The 5631-nt window shown below is 37.0% G+C and overlaps 1 long non-coding RNA gene across 1 annotated transcript; it reads right to left on the bottom strand.

The window, feature by feature from the left end:
- Positions 1-271: 271 nt before the first annotated feature.
- On the bottom strand, positions 272-3832 carry LOC140602253 (uncharacterized). The gene is made up of 3 exons (XR_012005224.1): positions 3635-3832; positions 2501-2628; positions 272-518 (listed from the first exon to the last, which is right to left on the bottom strand). It is a non-coding gene; the product is annotated as an uncharacterized lncRNA (long non-coding RNA).
- Positions 3833-5631: the final 1799 nt, after the last annotated feature.

Raw genomic sequence — 5631 nt, forward strand, 5'->3', positions numbered from 1 at the left:
AAACTCTAAAACCAGCAGATCAGAAAATGGATTCATGACTTCAACACATTAGCAGCAAAATCATTCCCTAGAAGCACTAATCTGTGACCTAGACACTGAAGAATAAGATGAAAAGACAGAAAACACAATATCATCTATGATATCAATTTAAATGAACACAAAGGAAACATGAGTTTTTATAACTAAAAGCATTCTCTTTATTCAACACTCACATTTTTAATAGTAATTTTTTATTTTTATTTTTTTTAATAGTAATTTTTTAAAAGGGGATTTCCATGATTATCCACGAGATAATTGCTCTTCTACTGTCTTCAAAGACGGCTTCCCTTTCCCATAAAAAGGCTGAAAGGTACAAAGGTAGGTAAGAGAGTGAAGGGGCTGGATTCACATGTGGTAGGTTGTAGCACACTCAGAAGAAGTGCTCCTGGGAAGAGTCCAAGCTTCTCCAAGTGATGCTCCAGATTCCACAGGAGACTGAAGAGCATGGAGGTCATGCCCACTGCCAATGACTGCATGGCCTAGTTCACCAATATGAAAACAAGGAAAGAAGTTTGAACATGACGCCCAGTCATGCTGACTGAAGACCATATGAAATGCCTGTGGCTAACATTTCTGAGGACTTACAAAGGCACCCCCACCTTTCTATTAACACATGGGATTTTCCCAACAACCCTGTGAAGACTTACAGATGAGGAAACCATATCTGCAACAGGTCAAATAACTTACTCAAGGTTTCACATGGAGTATGAAGCAGTCAGGGTGTAAACTCTAGGAGTCTGGCCCCTAGACCTATACTCTTTGTTTTTTAAAGATTTTGTTTATTTATTTATTTGAGAAAGAGGGCATGCACATGCAAGAAGAGGGAGGGGGCAGAGAGGGTGCTGAGGGCAAGAGAAAAGGAGAAGCAGACTCCCCACTGAGCAGAGAGCCTGAGGTGGGCTGGAAGGCAGACACTTAACTGACTGACCCAAGGTCTCTCCAGACCTGAACTCTTAACTACTGTGACATCTTCAAAAAGTTAACTGTACATCCCAGTGATGGTGTTCTATAAACAGACAGATAAATAATCTATAAATCAGTCATAGTCAGTCAAAGGGTATATGTGTGTATATGTTTGTTATACACGCACATGCACAAATACATACACATATATATTAAATGAATACATGTCTGTTAGGACATTAATTCTCTATTACATTTCAGTTATTATCTCTTAAATGGACATATACAACTATGAGGAGAGTACACAACCAGTTTGAATTTCATAGTTTCTAACTCTATGAGAATTCTAAATTTAGTTTCTGTAATTTAATCTAATACTTTGTCTAAATCCCTATTCTCTCCAATGCATTTATTTAATCATCCCTCAGGTAAAGTCAGTGAAATTAGAAATTACTCTATAACTCCAGGTTAAAATTCAGTTAGCTCTGAATTTAAATCTGGAAAGTGCTTCCTATCATATTGCTTCTGTGGACTTTCATTCTTTATGTCTGGTCTTTGAATATCCCTGTACCTGAGGGAGATCTGCAGATGTCATGGCTTCATTGTGACTGTAGGACCCTTTCAATCCTCTCATAGGATTGAATACCTCTATAGGTATGGGAAATTGTTGAATTGCTCTTCTAGCATCCCGGGGACTCCAGAGTCTCCTGGAGCTTTCCTAGGTCTCCTCTCCAGTAGACCATCCTGGCCACCATTGTCTGCCCAGCTGGGCACAGCTCTGGTCTAGGCTTCCTCTGGAAGGCTGTTTCTCTCCCAGCTGTAGTCTACTGGGAAGACCTGGATCCTCTCCGTTCTTGGATCCCCCCAAACCTATCTGGGGATATTGCTCCTTTTCCCTGCCAACCTGGCAGAGATGACCATCTTTTAGCACCATCTTTAGCACCATCTTTTCTGAGACCACACTAGTATCTAACCCTGCAGTGATTAGCTTTCCTCTTGTTAACCTTTCCTCTCTCAGACAGTGAAATGTTATCTCCTTTGGTTTGGTTTGTTTGTTTTTAAATATTTTATTTATTGATTTGAGAGAGAGAGCAAGAGCATGAGCGGTTAGGGGGGGGAAGGAGAGGGAGAAGCAGACTCCCTGCTGAACAGAGTCCAATGAGGGGTCATGACCCAAGCGGAAGGCAGACGCTTAACTGACTGAGCCACCCAGGTGCCTCTGTTATCTCTTTTTGGGAGGAAATCTGCCACTTATAGTTTCATGAATTCTTCCCAAAATTATGGTTTATGGATAAATTATATGTTCCGATTCTTTCAGGCTCTTATTTTTTAAGAACACAAAATTTTCATTGTTTTTTTTATAAGATAGTCTCTCTCTAAGATATGAAAACTGTTTTGTCAAATTTAACTCTGAGGCTAGACTGCCAGGGTTCAAATTCCAGCTCTGTCACTTACTAGTTTTATGGTTATTTAAATGCTCTGGTACTCAATTTCCCTGTGTGTTTGTACATACATATATAGTAAATTATACATGTTAAATAATATATATACTACTTACCTTATAGAAATGTGATGAGGATTTGATAAATATGTGAAGCACTTGGAGCACAGGAGGCACATAAAAGCATTAACTGTTATTATTATTGATATTATTATCAAGCAAAAGCTGGGTAAATAATCTTAGACCTAGAAAAATGCAGGAAAGAAAAAGCTGGCTCAGTACCTATTAATTTTATCCTGACCCAAATTTTTCTTATTTAGTAAGAATATTTTGTGAAGAAGAAAGATTGGTTTTTCTTAAAATTAATCAATAAATTAATTCTAAGAGATTTACTAATGTGTTACATTTCACTAATGTGGTGAAAGAAAAAATATTAATTCATTTTTTTTTTACTTCAAATCCACTCTATTGTCAGCTGATCTCCTAGCAGGCAATGAGAAGACATCTAGAATCCACTGGAAAAAGGAAACTATTTTATAATGCCATCTAAATCAAGCTCTGTGAAATATTTGATTTTTTGACAAATATTTCCTGAGAGTCTTACAATATAGTTTCATGCTAAATGTTAAGCTGCATGCCAAGATGAAGGTCTAAAACACTTTTTCTTTTATTTTCTAGGAGGTTACCATACAGAGAGGTAAATAGATATATGCATAAAAATAATTACTCTTTAGGATAAAAAGCATTTTAATTAGGTTCCAAGTTGCTATGGAAGGCAGAAGGTGCATTTAATACTGATTTAGGCAAGATCCAAAAGGATTTCATGGAGAATATGACATTTGAGCAGAAACTCAAGAGAAGGATATATGCAAAAGGGTGCTGACAAAATCTTAACAACTATCTGAAAAAATATATACGTGTATATAGGTATATATATGCCTAATTTTATTATAAAAATTAATGATATAAACATATTTAGCACACAATTTACAAATAATAAGATATACTATAATTTTTATTGTAATTTCCATATAGACAGATTCTCACAGTATTCATTGATTGTTGCTAACCTCTTGTGTCTATAGACAGTCTATGTTTGCAATTAAAAAATGAACACAATTGCAAATGTCCAATGTTGGAACTTTAATAGTGTGTCAAGTTTATAGAATTGATAATAGTTTTTGAATACTAAGAATATATTTCTTCATTTTGGGGGCTATTTGCTATCTAAAAACCACATGCATGACATACCTTCGAGTTTAATTCACATTATTGACACTTTCCTCATGATTTTTTGAGTCTAGAGACAATCAACCAAATGACAGATCCAACTCTGATTTTTAGTACTTGCTGACTTCCATGGTATAATACTCCCAGCATGTCTGATTGCCAGCTCCCAAGCTACATCATGTCAGTGAAAACAATCTTGAGAAGAGATTTGCAGCGGCACATTATACTGTAAACATAAGTAGCATAAAAACAGAAAAATAGTAAAATGTGGTCAATTAGGAAGTCATAATTTTTAATGTTGCTTGCCTTTGTTTATTTTATAACTTATTTACTGTAATTATAATTTATTTACTGTAAGTTTATATAATTTGATCTTTTTAGATGATTATGTTAACAACTGTCTCATAAACTCTTGAAATCTCCTCCACGACAACTCCTGCACACTTGTAGATATTTTGTTTATAGGATATCTACATGGCTGGATCATTACCCTAATTCATAGATGAAGAAAGAGAGAATCAGAAAAGCTAAGTAACATGTCTGAGGTCATTCAACAGCTAAGTCATGGAGCTAAAGTTTAACCCAGAGCTATATGATTTCTAAGGACTTCTTACATCCAGGAATTTATGGAGCCCTGAACTGGGAAAATAGGATATACATACTGTTTTTTAACTGTTTGCTTATTAAGTGTGTGTGTGTGTGTGTAAGTATATGTGAGAGACAGCATTTGGTCTGAGATGTATATTCATTAAAGTCTAAATGTGAGGGTGGGGAGAATATTAGACTCTCTATCACCTCAAAGTTTCCTATGGGTACTGCTGTCTACCAAAAAGAACACAGAAAGTGGCTTAAACTGGTTCTCAATACAGATCTTTGGAATTTTGATCAGCAGGGAAAGAAAGGGAACTTGACCAGGAAACCAATCATGTGAGAGGCCAGAGGCCCACAAAGTCAACAATGGACAAGCAAGTGTGACTCAGGAGAGGCTGCGTAGTGGATAGAAGGGAAGAGCATGTGCTGGAAGACAAGGCCAGCAAAACATTAAGAGATGTTTCTATCCGACCATGACGAGCTGAAATTCCGGTTTCCAGCAAACTCGTTAATTCGGTTCTTTTCAACTTGTAAAAAATATTCACTCCATTTTTCGGTGGGCAGGGAATTCATAAGGGTGTCTCCAAAAGAATTATTTTTTCCTAGGATTCTGGCCACTAAAAAGTCACCCCAGTCTCTCTTTTCTAATTCATTTGACTGTCACTGTTACCTCCCAAAGGACATCCCTGTCAGAGCTTTGCCATCAACCATTTCAAGCAGCTGCTTTTCTCGCTGTTCCACTGGATTTTTCAGATGTCAGAGTGACTGCTCCCTAAATCTTAAACTTAGTGCATCTCAAGAGACCCTTTCATCCAGCACCAGTTTGCACCCACACCTAGATAACCAATCCCTTCTTTCTACCCAAGGGTCAAAAAACGTGCTACCACAGGGCAATTTTAACCTTTCATCCTCTGTTCAATTTTTTTTCTTTAATTTTTACATTTATCAGCAAATTTACTCCAAATGGATCAGAGTTCCTTTTTCGTAGATCTTACCAAAGAAAGAATATGGGTAGATTGTGACTGACTGAATGCTAGAAAGTTTAGACTTGATCCTGGGAGAACACAGAAGGCCCTCCCTCCAGGGAAGTGACATTATCCAAGTTGTGCTTTAGAGACATAATTATGATAGTAGCATGCTGAGAGCATTGAGAGATGAGAAATTAGAGACAGAGTCAAAGTCCAGGGACTATTTTAACAGTTCAGAATTAAAATGTTAAGGGGCTGGACCAGTGTAAAAACAATAGATATGGGGGGAAAGGGCAAATCAAGGGCTCTCTAACTGATTGGAAGTGAAATGCAGCAGCAGAAGTTAGTAAGTGGTGAAGCTAGGGGTCAGAGAAACAAGCTGGTTTGCATCATATAGAGAGAGGAGAGCAGCACACATATACAGAAATGTCCAGCAATATATTGAAAATGTGGGTCTAG

This window comes from Canis lupus, chromosome 13, assembly GCF_048164855.1.
Source record: "Canis lupus baileyi chromosome 13, mCanLup2.hap1, whole genome shotgun sequence".
NCBI lineage: Eukaryota > Metazoa > Chordata > Mammalia > Carnivora > Canidae > Canis > Canis lupus.